Genomic DNA, 19,335 nt, shown 5'->3' on the forward strand with positions numbered 1-19,335 from the left:
AATTATAAAGAAATAATAATTATTCAATTATTGAAACTTGTGTTGTTTCTATTTCAATAACAATTTTATTCATATTAAACAAATAACAATTTTATTCATATTAAAAAAAACTTCTTTAAAAGAAAAGAATTACTTGCAATTCAAATTAAAAAAATAGTGATTCTCTTAAATTCGTAGAGGTGTTAAGCTCAACTTTTCATAAAGCAAACAATTAAATTCTACCACCTTCTTATTTTTTAAACAAAAAGGTGAAAGAATGAAATTAAAATACGATAATCAGATCATGATACCTATACAATATGAAGGAAAATATTTTAAAAACCTCATTTATTATTTGTAAAACTATTTTTTAGAAAAAATATGAAGAATTTTATCTTCTTTTTTTTTTTAAAAGTACTCTAGTAAAATTTTTTTCATCGTGACCAGATAGATTTAAACACATTTTTTTACACCGGCCTAAATATAGTTTATCTAATTTTAACACATGTTTACTTTATTTTACTTCATTTCGGTAAGTTTGTTTTCTGCTCTTTTTCTTCTTTCATCTTAAACTGAATTAAAGTTACATTTTTAAAAAAAATTGTTTGGAGGCATACATGCAATGTGATTTTTATCTTAGGATAATTATTCTTTATTTTGAAATGTCTCTTTTGCGGTCTTGAAGGAATATGTCCTGATGAGAACTGATACGTTAAAGCAATAAATTTTTTTTCTCATTGTTTTAATTACTTTTCTAATTATATATATATATTCTATTATTCGACGCAGATTTTATGTAAATTATAATTATCAGGTGATACTATACAGGTGTATTGTTTTCATTCGGATGAAACAAGTTTGCATTTGCTTACAATCCAGTATCAGTTGGTTAACATTGTGATTCAATACGCTAAAAATAAATACAAATAGGAAGTATATAAGTATATAAAAAATCTCCTGAATAAAAACCCATTACATGCATGTTTAAATATAAAAGTATTGTATATAAACCCGTGCAAATCATGTTGTAATTAATTATTATTATTATATATATATATATATATATGTTCTATTACGTTCTGCTTATAAATCTGTTGGATCGCCAAAAGAGAGTCTGAAAAAAATGGCATTGTTTTTTGAAATTGATTGCTCTAACAAAAAATTGTCAGTTGCTGTTCTTTATCGAAATAGATACTGGCAAGGACACAGAAAAGTACAGTGCTCAAAATAAAAAAAGGATCATCTTAAATCACTTTTGATCTAATGATGGGATTTTCAAGTGTTAGGATTCAGTCTTAAAGTTCGGAGGGAGGGGGATCTCAAATATGCTAATTAATTTGTGCAGATGATATTTTATATTATGAAATGCGTGAAAAGTAAAATTAACATTAAAGGGTTCAAACTTTGGATCACTCTCCTGAGCAAACTATGGGGACTATGTTCCCCAGATTGAGGCTACCCCCTATTGTTTAGGGGTCAGAAACCCGAATCCGTCGAGAAAAAAAAGGAATGTTTATTCAGAGCTTTGTAACTTGTTTCGTAATTGAAAATATCGCCTGCACTTATTAACTAGCATATTTGAGGTCACCCCCTTGAGCCATTAAGATTGAGTCAAAAAAGTCCTAGAATTGAAATCCGATAATTAGATCAAAAGTTATTCAAAGTGGTCTGTTCTTTTCTTTCTTTTTTNCAATGATATATATATATATATATATATATATAAATGTTAATTTCAAAAAAAGAAGGGGAACATTTTCGAACTTTTTTTTAAATATAGGAAGAAAGAGAGAAAAAAATCGAAAATGTGCACCAAAAATATTTTTCTATCAATTCACTTGCTGTATAGAACGATCAAACAGTTTTTCTTTTTCTACGAGCATCAAAACAAAGAATTAAATTTGCCAAACCATAATTTAGTGTTTACTTCTCTTGATTCGTTTTCAGGAAATGAAAATCCGCACCGACATGGCTTTCCATAACGAATTTAAGCTACCGTTTTCAGGAGAATCGTACTCGAAAAGACCTTCTGTTCTATCCTGGAATTCAATGTTGTTTCCTACTATGAACATCCGGCCTTAGTGACAACTTTCTTTTACTCTTTAACAGACTATTTGACTGTTGTAAATGCTCAGAAATATTGTTCTGTCAATATAGATTATATTTTATATATTGCAGCTAGCTATACAATATTAATTTAGCAATATAAATTAAGAAAAAAAAGTTATTAATATTTTCCGTTATTTTCACTTATTTAGATCTAAGAGAAAGTTATTCATCATTGAATTTGTGAAACCAATTGTTGATAAATCTTTGAGTATGAATGAAAATTAACACTACTCTGTTTTGGATTTTATATTTCAGTGCAAATATAATTCCGATTACCTAACAGATTTTTTTTTGTAACTATTAGATTGTTTTTTATAATTAAAAAGTACCAAAATATATTATTACTGGTAATTAGAGCGTCAGAAAAAAAGTGACACCGGTGTCCTATTTTAGTCAAAGGACATTAAATAGTATATTAAACTGTATATTTTCAGAATATAGTTTCACAGAATTATCTCACTGGATCTGTAAAAAAGTGATTTTAAATAATATTAAAGAAGCTCGGAATATGACAGAAAAGCACAGTTTGCTACGCTTTGCTTAAGAAACTAGATTTTAAAAAAAATTGAAAAATATTTTTCAAATTTGGTTGCAGAGGAAGTTGTTGACTAAAACAATTAAAATGTTAATAAACAATTTTTTCTGCAGTATATCAGACTATTTTATCCAAAGTATTTCTCCTGAACTCTTTTAATTTTGTTTTCATGATTTTAGACCTTACCATATTGTTACTACAAATGATTGTTATAAAACGGACTAGTGATCTCTTAATCATCCTGGTACAAAATATTTTTGTTCATTTAATTCAGAACTGTTGTGTAAAGAGCTTTAAACTTTTTGCAAACATTTAAATCCCGTGTCGTTCTTGATTTCCAGTTCATAATTTTCTTCTTTTTTTATTTCATTATACTACCTTGTTTGTGGTCACTTTTTTGCTCGTTTGGTGCCAAAGATATCTCTCCAATAACTTGTAAGTCAAGTGATTGTCAGTTCTTCGAGTTATATGGTAAATCTATAACAATTTTAAGTAATTATTTCCCTAAACAGCGCAGAAACCTTTTGTGTGTGGTTTAACGCACGTCATTTGCTTTCGGTCCTTTTCCTTAACACCAAGCATACATCTTTCCATACTTCTTTAGGCTGTTCTAAGTTCTTATACGGTATTGCCAAATCTCATTCAGAGTACATATTTTTGGTATTATTGTAGATTAAGAAAGTGAATATCTAGATTCTTGATTCATGATGTTTCGTAAATACCACCCTTAATTTGTATTATTAGAATCCTTATCAAAAAGGAAAACAAAAAAGTGCACTCATTGGGTACAAAAGTTAACATCTCAATAAGAAAATTCAAACTTCAATTCGTTGTTCACAAAATCATACTTTTAAACTTCTTTCGTTATAAGCAGAAACCATTTACCCGATTTCAACTCTGTAGTTTAGTTTTGTGTAGGACTTTTTAGATAACTTCTAAGTTTTTTGATAAGCTTCAAAAACTTATTTTTAGCATTGAAATAAAATGCATCTCTCTTTTTAAAGTAGTCGTTTTCGTGCTTTTTAAAAAATAAAAATGCCTCGCGTAACATAGCAACAATTTTTTATTAAAATTTTCCAATAGACATTTGAATTGTGTTTCAAAATCTTCTGGGTAATTGGAAAAACTAATCTCGCTATTGTTTCATCATCATTCGGAATAGCTCGACAGCCCAGGGTGGGCCTTGACCTTCTCAAGAAGTTTTTTCCTGACCAACCTTTTTCCTGCTAGCGTTTTCGAGTTTACGAAAGGTATTTTTCTAGGTCATCTATCCATCTCCAATTAGGCCTGCTTTTTTCGTGTACCAACTGGCCTAGCATTGAAAATTCTTTTTCGTAGTACGGTCTTCATTGGAACAATTTTAATAAAAATTTTTATTTTTTAACTTACATTAATAAGATGTTCCACAATATTCACCCTTAGTATATATTTTTTTAAAATCCTTATCAAAAAGGAAGTAATGAAAGGCATGTACGTTACAGATTTCAAATTGAAATTTAAGCTTCGAAAAAACAAAAATGACCTTTAAACATAAAAAAAAGCTAGAGAAGTAGGTGAGATTGAAAACTCCACTGCCAAAGGAAACTTGGAGGAGCTTATAACAGTCGACTAAGAACTTCTCTTTGTTTCCTTAGTTAATCAAACATGTTTTTATAATTCAAGCCTCACCTTTCTCGGCAGTCATTCGAAGGATTTCGATTCTGTTTTCCTCGATTCGATAATCGATAATGAGAAATGTGTTTGACTACATTTCTGTTTCTTTCTCCTCTCTTAAATATTAATTTCAGATATCTAAGGTGCATACTTTTTTTAAATTTATTTTTGAAAAATTATTCTAAGTTTATATATTAAGGGCAGTTTCTATGGAAAATCCGGTATGTTTAGAAAAAAAATTTCCATCCGAAAATGTGTTTTTTTTTCACCCTGGGGAACGTAAACATAACTTAGTTTCGCTTAAAAAGCCTTCCACGAATGCTTGTCCTGATTCTTGACTTGAGAGCCATTGTCTTTAAATTTTTTAAGATACGGAGAGAATATTTATTGCTTTTTGTTAAATAAGTGTACTTTTTATTGATGGCTTAACCGATACAGCGTTATGATGGGAGCACGTCCGGTCACATAATCTAGTGCAAAAGTAAACTAAGTAACTTCAAAACTCAATTGGTAAACTACACTGTTAGAATTTTCATTCTAAAATTATAGTAAAGTAACCGGCAGCAGTCTGTCTATCCGTTTAACCGTAAAGTTTAAGGCAAAGAACATTTTTTTTACATTCATGGTTTTGAAACCGTTTACTACTTATACGGGTGTAATGCCGTGAATGCAAAATTATACGGTTTTTTCACCATTTAGAACTAGCATGATTTCAAAACGGTAAAAAAGAAATTTAACTGGGCATATGAGCCCAGCTTTTTGTTTGGTAATGGACATTGGAGAAGGCAGGACACCGTAAACACTTCATGTATTGAAGGGAATGGAGGAATTGCTGTGGCATCAACGCTGGGGCTCGAACCCATTCCGGTTATGAGCCGGACTCGAACCCTGCCGGTTATGAAACCGATACATTATCCCTCTCGGCTATAATATGTTCCCAGATGCAAGAAACTAAGTGTCCTCATAAGGTAGGCTTATAAGGTAGGTTGGTGCTATAAAATTCTGCTTGTTTAACTGCAGTAAGTGAAAACAGTTAATAAACGATTTTCCTCATTGTTAACAGTTTGAATACCGTCTTATTTATGGGTTATTCGACTGTTTTCTTTGAATATGGTGTAATAAAAATTAAATAAATTATTATTCAACTATTTTTTCGATGAATTTTTAGCAGTGTGGGCCGTTACGAGAAGATCCGACTCTGTCAATAGCTGGAAAGGAAAATAGCCAATGGGCCATTAGAGTCTTCTTTGGAAAAGGAACACTTCAAGTTCATTTTCTAATAAAGGTTGCAATGCTTGAATCGGGTAAAAAAAATTTATCTTAGCATTAGTGATTGCTGAAATATTCTTAACAAATGTTAATTCTGCACTGAACATTAATATCGGTTTCTTAAACCTTCATACGGTGCAAATTTGCTATAAATTTAATAAGGTGTTTAATTGAACAATGCTTCCATTCTAGTTGAACTATGGCATCATGTAATTGAATTTAAAAAGGCGCACAAAATAAAAAAGATATCACCCTGAATGACTTTTGTTGAATTATTACGAAGTATTACGAAGTATTCAAACTAAATTTATAACAGTTTGCAAAAATGTTTAGATTCACTTTAGAAATTACTGAGATATGGCGAAACACGTAAAAAATGCAATCATAAAGGAACTCAAATTTTGCACCTCTACTGCTCTCTTGTCGAAATTATTGGAACAATTTATTCCAGATTGGTGATATGCCCCATATTTTGATCATAAAAAAATCTAAATTCGTTGTAAAAAAGACACGTTTCTTTAAAGCAAATAAGTTTTTGTGTCTGTTTCCTTAATTTAATTAATAATTGGCTGTAATTAATTAGAATATTTGCGATCACTCTTCAAGCCATTAAGTTTGATACATAGTTTGTTAAAATCCGAGTATTATAGCAAAAGTTATTTAAAGGGACATCTTTTCTATTTTGGACACTGTAATATAATATGATTCAGCTTAGAATCGTAATCAGGTTGACCCATGTTTGAACGATATTGTGTTTTAACACAATTTCTGACAGTGTATAGAAAAAAAAAAGCCTCGAGCGAAGGTTTTAAATACTTCAGGGATAAAAAAAAATTCTAATAAAACTACCATAATGCATGGTAATGACATTTTCGAGTAAAAAAAAGTCTATAAATCTAGTTAATAAAGCCAAAATATACGGCATTTAAACAATTAACTTTGTAATTTTTTCCAGTCATATGGTAACGGTTTGAAAGAAATTCTGGTTTTCAAAATTATACTTATCACGCATTTAGCAAAAAATTCAAAGCTGAAGATTAAATTTAACCAAAATAAATTGTTTTTACGCCATGCTGAAAGGTATCACGAAAAAATTACCAAATTTTCCCTCATTTGCCAAATTTTTCCCCAGATTACAAAACCATATTTTATTGTTCCTTTTTACTAAAATCATTACCAAAAAGCTTCGGTAAAAATGACTGATCTTTTTGCATTTACATACAGCCAGAAACACGGTAAATTTAACCATATATTGGTAGTTTTGATCATACTTTTTTTCTCAGTGCATGGTGATTATAAATATATTTTTTAAAGAATTTCCTTAGACTATCAAAGGTTTCTCAGTTCGAATTTAGAATATATCACGTAGGAAAAAAAAAGAATGAACGTGGTCATAAACCCCAGAAAAGGATAATAAATTAAAATATGTTTTTAAAAAATATACTTTTTCGATGATTCCTATAAAAAAATAAAGTTCAAATTAAAGTCTTACGTCATTCGATGGTAAAGATATCAATCAAATGAACTTCATAGTGTTACTATAAAGTACGTTTTCTTGCCTTCTCATTTATCTTGCTACTCAACAGCAAAGAAACTGCATTAGCCGTCGAGTGAAAAAGTTTACGCCAATAATATAAACCGGAAATAAATAAAATATGGCTCGTATTTCGAATATTTTCTTTCAACTTTTTTCCAACTTCTGTCGACAAGTCATTAGTTATACCATGAGACGACTATAATTTTTTTTATTCTATTGGAATGGCTGGTGTTATTTTTGGGGGGGGGTGGAAGAGCGTGAATTTAAAGAGAAGGGGGTGGTGGCAAGAATTGTACCACCGTTCATGTTCGCCATCTCACTTGGAGTCAGACGGTGAAGTGTAGTTGACGGGTGCTCTTACCTCTTCTGTGGCTCCTCCACGTGATTCAACACCTAGACGAGTAAGTCATCACGTGTTTCTCTTAAATTAAGAATAAATTCGTCATATATTTTATTCAATAATTTATATCTTACTTGTTTAGTTTCAATATTTTTAACAGAAATATTCACGCATATTTTTTTTTAGCAAAATGGAATTAAAATCCCAAAAAGTATAATTATAAAATAATAATTTCAAAAAGTATTCTGAAAGTATATATTTAAATGTCAGACACAGAACACTATTTTTATGTAAGAAAAAATCTTGATATTTTCAAAAATACATTTGAAAGTATTTACAAGTAAGTCATATTTCATCACGCGTTTCTTTTAAATTAGGAATAACATATTTTATGCAATAAATGATATATTGCGAGTTTATTTCTAATGTTTTTAATAGACAATTTCAAACACATTTTCCTTTTAACGAAATTCATTTGAAATTCCAAAAAGTGCATTTAAAAAGTAATTATTTCAAAAATTAATCTGATACATTTCAGACATAAAATACCACTTTTACGTAGAAAAATATTTATGTTATTAAAAATGATTTTTAAAACTTTCACGAGTAAGTCATGTTTCATCAAATGTTACTCTTAAATTAAGAATAAATTCGTCATATATTATTTTATTAATTGTTTCTTTTTTCTATATTTTTCACAGAAATTTACAATCATGCTTTCTAGTAAGATGCGTTTAAAATTTCAGGAAGTATAATTACAGAGTAATTATTGCAAAAAGTATTTTGAATGTCTGTCTAAATTTCAGATATAAAATACTATTTCTCAACAATGACATTTATATTATAAAAAATGATTTTGAAAGTATATACGACTAATCATTTTCTCATAAGTGTTTCTCTTAAATTAGGCATTCATTTATGATATATTTTTTATGTAATAAGCTATATATTCCCTGCTTATTTTCAATATTTTTAATAGTAATTTTCAAGCTTATTAGAATTCTCATAAAAACATTTTAAATTTCGAAAAGTATAATTATAAAACTATCATATCAAAAAATATTCTGAAAGTATATATCTAAATTTAAAATAAAAAATATCATTTATATGTAAGAACAAAACTATTTATGCTATCAACATAGCTTTTGAAAACGTTTAAAAGTAAGCCATTTTTCATCATTTGTTACTCTTAAATTAGAAATAAATTTGATATATATTAATGTAATACTGCATATATTTTTAATATTTTCAATAGAGATCGAAAACGTTTTTTAAGTATGAGTCAATTACGTCTATGATGTATTAGAAATTAATATACAAGTAAAAAACCAAAAATATCCAAACTAATTACCCGTGTTTTTGTCAATATAATTTCTTGAAAGATTTTAATGATACAATAATATATAAAATAAATTCTTTTTCTTATTTCGCAATCAAAAGTAATAAAAAGGGTTAGTTAAAACAAATCATTAAGTCTTATAATACTTAATGATACAACATTGAGTGCATGATACATTAGAGATTAATATACAAATCAAAGACAGAAAATGTCGAAAATAATTACCGTGAACTTTTTTTTTAAAAAATCTTTTTGATAATTTTTTTTCAAAAAATAAATTCCTCATCTCATGATAATTTAATATAATACTCTTTATATCTTAATTATTTTCTGATTTGATAATTAAAAATAGTTTAAAAGATAACGCTAGAACAAATTGTTGAAATTTTAACAAATGTTTGTTTAATGAAGGTAAATTTTTAATTCTATTAAATAATTTGTAAAAAGAATTTTTTTACACACTTAACCACCTTACTGTAAATAAGTGACTAGTTAAAATAAAGTAAAATACAAGATCACCGCGTGACCCAAATGAAGATATGAGGCATTTGGCTTGATATCAGTTTTATATATTTTCCTGAAATTATCAGAAGAGATATAAAACAACTCATCTAAGCAACCATTTACGTAAATGTTTGGGGTACTTTTTAAAAGAATCCTCAAGTATTTTAAGATCTCTTTATACTCTTGTTTTAATCAGGTAATCAAACTAGTTCTATTACCCACCTTTCTCAACAACGTCAGATTTCAATAGCGTTTTTGATTTTTCTTTACCTGAATATTATTTGATATCTCTAATGTGTATATTTTTTTTCACTTTTGATATGGATTCTATAACTATATATTAATGGCGGTAATTATGAAACACCCTGTACTTGCAGATAACACAATATTGTGCTTCTAAAGCTAACCCCATAAGAGAATAACAAGAGAAAGGAATTTCTGACAAATATCTAGGAAAGTTAAACAAACTAAATACTTGTTAATGAAATTTCACCAAATTCGTAGAAGTAAAAAGCAATTATGAATTTAAAAAAATATTATAATAATATAAGCAAGTGTAACTATAAAAACGAATACTGATTTGGTTTCAGACAAAATGAATCTTGGTTCATTTTGCTTAAAACCAAATCTAGAGTTTATAGTTTTCCATATAAAATTAACTTTAGTTACAAAAAAAAGAAAGAAAAAAGCAAAATAGAAAGGACATTCTTTTTTGATTCAAAGTTCAAAATGATATGATTTTTTTTCACCTTAGGTAAACTTAAAAAAATGATGCTGCAATATTTAGTTTCAATCATTTTACTTTACCCAACCTTCATAATTCAAAGCTATTTTCTTTAAAATAACTGATGTTCATTTAGAAACCCTGTAAGCATTTGATACATAAATAATTTTTATCCTATAAAGCTTACGTTGTGTGATACATACAATAGTTGACACAATATATTATCGGGCACAGACCCGTACATGGCCGGGTAGTAAATGAGTTTTCCTCGGCTTATCTGGAATCGGCCGGGCAATCAAATAAATTTTGCGGTGAACCTGAAATTTTTGAAAATTCATCTTTTATTTTGTTCAACGAACATGCAATATATATTTTTAAAACGAGTAAAATTTGATATTCTAACTCATCATACGAAAGTATTTTTTTTTTAATTTTTTTTTTTAAGACACATCTTGAAATAGGTAGCACAAACTTTTAAGCGGGTTCTCAAAACATAAGAACGATACACGGAGAATAAAATTCCAGTACAATTACCGCATTGTATGGTAATTTCATTTCTGGTAAAAAAAAATCTATAGTTTTGGTTGGTAAGACCAAAATAGGCGGCATTTAAATCATTAGTTTAATAGTTTTTCCATACATATGGTAACGGTTTACTGGAAACTCTAGTTTTCAAAATTATTATAGTTCTTATCATTTAGCAAAAAAAAAAAAAAAAAACGGAAAAGGAAATTTAATCGAATAAATAGTTTTTATGCCATGTTCTAAGGTATCTTGATAAGATTATCAAGTTTTACCATATTTTTTACATTTTATCATCCTATTTTATTGCTAATTTTACCAAAGCCCTTTTGTAAAAATTACCGACCTTCTTGATGTTCCCATAGAGCCAGAAACACGATAAATTTTACCATATTCTGGTAGTTTTGACCATAATTTTTTTCTCAATGTATCAATTCCTTGTAAAAGTTATTTATTAAAATTTTTAATAATATTTATTACAATTGTACAATAGTGAACCCAATATACATTTAAATAAGTCCCAAAAGGTACTCTGAAGTCAGATTTTATTTTTCCCAGCTCCCATAATAGTTTATGGATAATTATATGAATACCGATTCTAAATTTATTAAGGCACTAATTAATATTTTTTAATACTTTTTATTTCATATAATTCATTAAAATTTCTGTAATGAAGCTTTTTAAGTTAAATTTATTTTTTAAAGTATTTTAAAAGATCATTCAAAGCTACTATTGTTGATTTTGTAATGTTTCTCAAAGTTTAAAAAATACTTAAAACTTTACAATTTATGCCTACAGAATTCAAATTTGATAACTAAGTTCCATAAAACGCCTTAATTGAAACAAAAAGTAATCCCATACATTTATTTGTGACTTAATGAAGAATTGGTTCTCATAAAATTCTTCAAAGATTTAACATCTTTACATCAATATCTAGCTTTCGTTGGCAAAATTAACTATTCTCATAATGGTTGTTGATAGTGTTGAAAGATTGTTGACAACTTCAAAAAGTTCGAACTAATTTTCGCTTTATTATTATGAAACGTATCTCAGATAATCTCTGTTGTGCTTTTCTTAATTGTAAGTACCTTTTACTACATGACACCCAAATTCAATTTTTTTAATTTTTGAACGAAAAATAATGAGTTGTATTTTTTGATGAAAAATATTTGATCGGCGAAAAGAGCTTAACTATAAGTTATTAAGTTATATTTTAAAACAAAACTGCTTGATTCTATTAATATATATATAAACATTATTTCTTACTGTATGTTAATAAAAGTTAAGTGAAGGCTAAACTCGAAAAATGAATTTTTAATTATCAACAATTGAAAAATCTTTTCAGCTATAAAATTAAAACGAATAATATTTTTTTAATATTTTGTTCAGAGTTTTTTTTTAAGTAATTTCACTAGTATTCTCGTAAAATTTCAAAATGATCGAATTGAAAATGTACTTTTAGGTTTTGAACACCTCTTAAGCTTGTTATTAGTATTTTTTTATTTGAGTAAGGCAAATAATTATAAACAAATGCGAAGATAACAACTATTGTAGACATTCTGTTATCATATACATAAAAAATAAACAATGATTCAATGATATTGTGACAAACAACTTAGAGTTTGTTGCTATGGTTATAATATTAAAGCATTTCCTTTTCTAATCGAAAGCATAAACTAAACAAACCCCATATTTTGTCGCAGTAAAGTACGCGATTATGAGAAAATGAAATATTAGTTTTACAATAACATATGTAATCGATTGATTAGTGAGAACTGCATTTTCATATTGCAAACAGTTACTAGTGATGGGTTGTCATTTCTCTTGTAAATTGTAACGATCATGTGGCCATAATTCTGAACTCGAGTTTTGATGTAACACTCTTACTAAGTTGATTTTTATATGTTTTTTAATTGAATATCTTCTTTTTGGGGAAAAGAAAATGTAGTTTTTTACAGTGTGTAAAGTAATTTAATATTTTTTTTAAATTTTTATTTATTACTGAGGTTAGACAACGATTTTAGACCACGCTGAACCAATATTATCGCGCAAATTCACTGCAACTTTAATAATGTGCTAAGTTAAGGCATATTATTGTTCAAATTAAATTATATTAAAGTTGATTACACCATATTGAAGCTCATTTCGAATGGAAATTCGTGTTTCAAATTAACAACCTTATTAGGTTTTCAGCAATTTACACGATGTTATGATTCAATGCAAATATATTATGGTTTTTACATTGAATAAATTTTTCCGAGAATGTAAAGATTTATCTTTATATATGAAAACCTTATTTGAATATCAATGAAAGCCTTAAAAATGAATACCTTATTTAAATAGTGTGGTCCGACTTCACTTTCTAAAAAATAGAATTAGCTTCTTATTCACGTTCATGCAATTTATTTCTTATCCTCCCATTTATGTTCATACAAGTCACTTCTCATCCTACCATTCACGTTCATACAAGTTATTTCTTAATCTCTCATGAAAGTTAATTATTTTCCTCCCATTCACGTTCATACATGTCATTTTTTAATCTCTCATGAAAGTTAATTATTTTCCTACCTTTCACGTTCATACAAGTCATTGCTTAATCTCTCATGAAAGTTAATTATTTTCCTACCATTCAGGTTCATGCAAGTTATTTCTTAATCTCTCATGAAAGTTAATTATTTTCCTCCCATTCACGTTCATACAAGTCATTTTTTGATCTCTCATGAAAGTTAATTATTTTCCTACCATTCACGTTCATACAAGTCATTTCTTAATCTCCCATGAAAGTTAATTAGTTTCCTACCATTAACGTCCATACAAGTCATTTCCTACCTGACCATCTCATTACATTTATATATTTTATTTTAAAACTAGTATATATCCAACTTATTTTATTTTTGGCCAAAAGTCCAAAAGTCAGACACGATACTCTTATACTTGACACTGAAAAGTAAACACGATACTCTTATACTTGAAGGCTCTATATTTGAAACGGAACAAAAGTGAAATTCAAATAAGAATATCATAATATACACGGTATTTGATAGCCTGTCTAGATTGAAATAAGTTTTATATCGCTTCTTTGAAAAGAATTAGAAAATTTAAATCATAGTTTTGTCTTATTAACCCGATTGCTAAGCACATTTTGCTGCCACAAAAGATTTAGATTATCGTTCTTAATTTAAATCAAATTAATTTCGAAATCAAATGTTGCTTGAATTTTAAACTGAGGTAAAAGACGCAGCGTAAACTCATTATTATTTTTTGTTATTTATGCATTTTTATAAACCAATTTAAAGCAGTTCGCCAAACAGTACGTTACATAGAAAGCAAGCATATCAGACATCTTCAATTTTTTTGTCCAATTTGAGAATTTATATCTTAAGTCTACATTTAATTATTTTAACCTGAAAAAAAAGCTCCAACGTTACATTTTTGTAGTTATTTTTCGAAAATAAAAAAATAAACCAGATGGAAAAGATAAAATGATAAGCATTTTTATATTACACATCTTTTAAAATATCATTAAACGAATAGATCCTTACTGAAAAAATTTATTATTATTAAAAAAATAAATTGTAATTATTAAAAAATATGTGATTGCTACAACCAGCATAATTTTCAAAATATTAATACGTGACAGAGAATATGATAGATACTAATATCAAAGAATGATCGATTGCTATAGCTGTATATTAATATTATCATGCAAATGTATAAATGTAAGCAATTCAAACTTTTGTGAATTGAGTAAAAATGGTAGTGTATAAGTAGATTCATATAAATTTCTTTCGTTTAATGATATCACTAAAAGTAAATGGGATCAACGATAAAACAAGTAAAAAATATAAAAATTTAAAAACTTTATTTTTAGTTGAAGTTATTTAGTAATTATTGAAGTGTACTGTGAAAGACAACCACAATGTAAATTATTTAATAAAAACAAATCGGTAGGTAAAACCAGAAACTATCAATTACAGCAGTTACATTTCATTGTAGCCACACTTTTCTTTCTTTTTTTTTTTTTTTTTTTTGTTTTNTCTTTTTTTTTTTTTTTTGCTTTTATGCTTGTTTTTGTGAATTTGTATTCCTTTACAGTTATTAAGTTTTTAGGCATTCCCGTAAAAAAGAAATTTAGCCGAGCTCGTTTTGTTGAACTTGTGAAAAGTGAAAAATAAAATTAAGAGTTTTCATTCTTCGTTTGAAAATAAATAAATAAAATAATAACCAATGTTTTTGTGTGTATCTTACTGCCTTGAATAAACTGATTTACCAAGTTGACATCGATCATTATATTTTTAAGATTATTTCCAGTATGAAAGCACAGCATAATTTTTTTCAAGGCAGTAAAAGGGAGCAGCATTATTAAGGAAAAATTTAATAGCAAGAGCGCAAATAAATGGCTTCGATCAATATAATGATAAGCCACATTTTTTCCAGAGGTGACATTTTTCATCTCAAACTTCCCCATAATATTTTTTCCGGATTTGCATTTTACAAATCTCTGGAATTTTTACTGGACACCGAAACACACCGAAACAATTTATTGCGTACCCGAAAATTGTAGTGTTTTTTCACCATAAACACTCTACAGAAAAAGTTTAAAATGTGGCTTATCATTAGATTTTTCTAAGCCTTACAATTATATAATAGTGATATAAAATTTTTGCTTGAATAAGATGAGTTTGTTATGTTCCAAATAAAAATAATATCCAACAAAAGAAAATATTTGATTAATCTCAAGTATAATTCCGCTTGTTGCATAAAAGCACTTTTAATATCATCGCAATACAAAAAATTGGGGTGGGGGATAGGTTAAAATTCCTGGATAAGCCATCTTAAAATTTATTTCTAACTTTATTTATAGTAGTAAGGTATTTGCTGTCGCATCATGACTGACAGATATAGCTAAATTCGAAAGAAAAAAAATGAAAGTTTTGCAAATAGGAAGTAGGAATGCTTAGAAAAAGATTTTGTACTATTTTGCACCAAGTGCTACCAAGTTTGTCGATATGATTTAGTGTATGTAATAAAAAGATCATCAGAATTAAATGAATAAAAGTTTCATTTTAAATTATTCGCTTTTTTACTTTTTCTTAAAATCATAACTCATAAAATTTCAATTAAATCATACGAGAGTTTAAAGGTATAAATTACTGTATTATTTTTTAAATTATTGAATTATAAATACAACGTAAAAAGTTTATTCTTTTAGTTTCTAAAATTTTTAATAACTAAAACTGAAAGTCAGTACTTGAAAATGCAACTAATTCACGATTCAAATTTCGATAAACAGTTTTTTTCTAAATTAAATATTAATTTACAACCTCTATTTCATAGATTTAAATTTTTTAATGTTTGATAACGTAAGATATATTGTGATAACGGAACATTATATATACTATATCGATATTTCTTGCTAATTCTGGGTCATATTTTTGATTAATAAAACCAGAATGCGGTATTTAAACCATTCATTTAGTAATTTTTCCGTCCATATGGCGACGGTTTAAGTCAAAATATAGTTTTCAAAATTGTATCTCTCATTTCCACACATTTAGTACAAAATACAAAACTGAAAAGTAAATATAATCGAATAAATGGTTTTTATGCCATGCTCTAAGGTATCATGATAAGATTATCGAATTTTACTACATATACCAAATTTAATAACTTATTATAAAATCATATTTTATTGTTGATTTTTTCCAAAATCATAAACAAAGGGCTTCTTTAAAAATTAACGATCTATTTGGTGTTACCATTGGGCTGAGAAACAAGCTAAATTTTACCATATTCTGGCCCTAATTTTTTTTTCCTATGGTGCATACATATGAACTTTAAAAAGAGTTTTCTTCTCAGCGTTTCCAAAAAAGACTGTGCTCCATAATTGTTTAAAGTAGTGTTATTAAAAAATTAATAAATAGGGATGTTTTGTGTAAAGTAAAAATGTTTTCCAACAATCAAGAATGATGGTCAACCAAAACTTTTAGTCCATTTCATTTCGCAAAATCCACAAATACTATTTGCTTCTCATCCTTTAAAAATTTATTATTGGGAAACTAAGAATGAGCCTTAAACATTTTTATTAAAAAAGATAAAAATCTTTTGTAGCTTTAACAAAATTTATTTTCTTTATTTGTTGTAAATGTTTATCATCAATTAAAGTAGATTTGACGCTTGTTTTTTTTTTCCTTCAGAATTTTCAGATGCAAGCCATAGACAGAGCTGAACAACGAACAAAATGAATTAAACCCCCTTTATTTTCAAAACTTCATGACTAGTTAAATGATTTTATAAATTAAATAAAATGAATTATGACAATCTCTTCCATTTTCAAACTGAGCCTTAGTCAAAATATGTAAATAATTACTTTTCCTAAGACAAAACTCGTCGCATCTAATTATACTTTTTCTTACATATTTTTAAAAACCTTACAAAGTATAAATTTATTTCTATTTAATTAAAATCACATATTCACACTAATGTTTCGAAAAAAATATAGTTCCCGAGAATTTAATATCAAAAGCAAAAACTTTAACCTAATCCTTATTATTTTACAATTACTTGTTTCCGAATAGGTTTTCCACTAAAAACAATCCTAACTCAATTTATTTTCAAGCTGCTTACACATCCATTTAAAGTGATTTTTTTTAATAGTCGATAGTATAAAAAATATGAATATTAAATATATTTCCATTATGAAAAAAGGAAACTTACACACACGCTCATGTCAAATTTATCCCCTGTATGGAAGTCAAAAAGAGATTTAGATTTTCTTTCAGGGTGTTTAAAACAGCTGATGTTTTGTCGCTGTAAAAACACAATAATCCCTTTGCCTTCGTCAAGCGCTGTCGCAATTTTTCGCCATATTTTACGCCTACAGTATTTCTGAAAAGATTAAAATCAATTATTTCTATTTTTATTTTATTTTTTTTTGGATTCTTCGAAGAAAAGTTTCGCAATTCTTTAAAACCAAATCCGTCTTAAAACACTTTTCAATAGTATAAATAAAGCTGTTTTTCTTTCGGTAATGGTTTCTAGTTTAGAAAGAATTGTAAGAGAACGAGAGAGTTCAGGTAATGCAAATATCAGTTTTGAAAAGATAATTTGAGAATAACCGAGGAAAAAAAATTGAGAAATAAATATTTTAATTTTAAGAAACATTGCTTAATATGTTAATCTCTGTTTTTTTTTTTTTTTAATTTTTAATCCTCTTATTTTTTTGGTGTTGGAGGATTTTAAATATAGAATTATTTTGATAAGGGAAATGGATATTAAAATATTTTCCCTCGGTTAAATGTAAACATGTAAATTTTGCTTAAATATGTGCTTTGAAATTTTAAAATAATCAATCAGCTTTTTGACAATAAGGCAAAATTATTTTTAATTGCTGAATAAGAAATGAGCTGATCACTATAAGGAAATGGTTTTAAAAGTGTGGAAACATTTACTTAATACAAGAAGTTTTATAAGAAAGGTCAGTACACCTAAAGATCAGAAAAATTTGTAAATAAACTGAAATATTTTTTTCGGTTAGGTATCTAAATATATTGAAAATTTTAAAATTATTGATAAATTTTTTTATTTCTCGTAAAGCAAATTTTTTCAACTTCTTTTTCTAAATACCTAAATAATAAATGAGCTGATTACCATTTGGAAATGGTTTTAATGGTCTGGAAATATTTACTTAGTACAATAAGTTTTCTAAAAGGGCGCAACACTACACACCTTGAAAATTATAAATATTTGTTAAGGATATTCAAATATTTTTCTTTGGTTAGATGCGATTTTGAAAATTGTGGAATTAATAAGAAATTTTTTTTGCTCGCAAGGCAAATATGTTTTAATTTTTTTAAAAATAGCTAAATAAAAAAATTAGCTTATAACTATTAGGAAATGGTTTTAAAGGTGTGGGAACTTTACGTAATACAAGAAGTTTTCTAATAGCGAACAACATTACAAATCTTGAAAGTTAGATATATATATGTGAAATTAAAATATTTTTCACGATAAAATATATATATATATNATATATATATTTGAAATTATTAATAAACTTTTTCTTATTGCTCGCAAAGCAAATTTTTTTATAATTTTTTTTTTTTTGTAAATAGTTAAATAAGAAATGAGCCCATCACTATTGGGAAATGATTTTTACACTAAACATATCATAACCAGTCAAATGACCGTTTAAGAACTTTTGCATCGAAAATGTGCTTATCATCTTATCGTTTCTGCACATTTGACTTTATGACTCTTTCTAACAATTATATACAGTTAATATTCTTTTATTATTTTTTATTCTGTACTTTGTTTGTTTCGAATAATACTTGTAGTATACCTATTTCTACCACAAACGCTCATTTGACCGAAAGAATAATTTATTGCTTTATAAGATTATCGGATCAGAAATTATGATGCAATGTGTGCTCAACGTTTTGCAATCCATTAGTTGCACATTTCTGCAAAGACTGTTGCGTAGTTAGTTCAATCAGAATAACTGTGAATTCACACTTCAAGAAAGTACCTTAAGTTTTAGATTGGCATTTTTGCGTAAGAAAAAGTGACAGAAACTAAATGTTTTGGTAAGTAGCTTATATTTTATATTGATAGCTTTACTTCATTTCTAACTAACTTAGTTTTTACCCAGAAAAAGGTCGAAACAATCAAGACAGCGCAAGTTCTTAGAAGAAATAATATAAATTATAAGAATAATTAAAAGTATTATAATTATATATATGACGCCCGGTGGCTGCGCGGTAGAGTTTCGCGCTGTCGTGCCACAGGTCCCTGGTTCGATCCTCGGGCCGGGCAAGGTTGACTCAGC

At 27.3% G+C, this 19,335-nt stretch overlaps 1 protein-coding gene across 4 annotated transcripts in view; it reads left to right on the forward strand.

Moving 5' to 3' along the window:
- LOC107455526 (cysteine sulfinic acid decarboxylase) overlaps window positions 1–19,335 on the forward strand; it is a 77,867-nt gene that overhangs the window by 18,614 nt on the left and 39,918 nt on the right. The window contains exon 1 of one of the 4 annotated variants that reach the window (XM_016073120.2): window positions 7,345–7,480. The exons of the other annotated variants lie outside the window; for them this stretch is intronic. The gene's annotated coding sequence lies outside the window, so the exon portion shown is untranslated. Of the gene's footprint in view, window positions 1–7,344; window positions 7,481–19,335 lie in introns of those variants that run through there. 4 annotated transcript variants of the gene reach the window in all.

This window comes from Parasteatoda tepidariorum, chromosome X2 (assembly GCF_043381705.1).
Source record: "Parasteatoda tepidariorum isolate YZ-2023 chromosome X2, CAS_Ptep_4.0, whole genome shotgun sequence".
In the NCBI taxonomy this organism is placed as follows: Eukaryota; Metazoa; Arthropoda; class Arachnida; order Araneae; family Theridiidae; genus Parasteatoda; species Parasteatoda tepidariorum.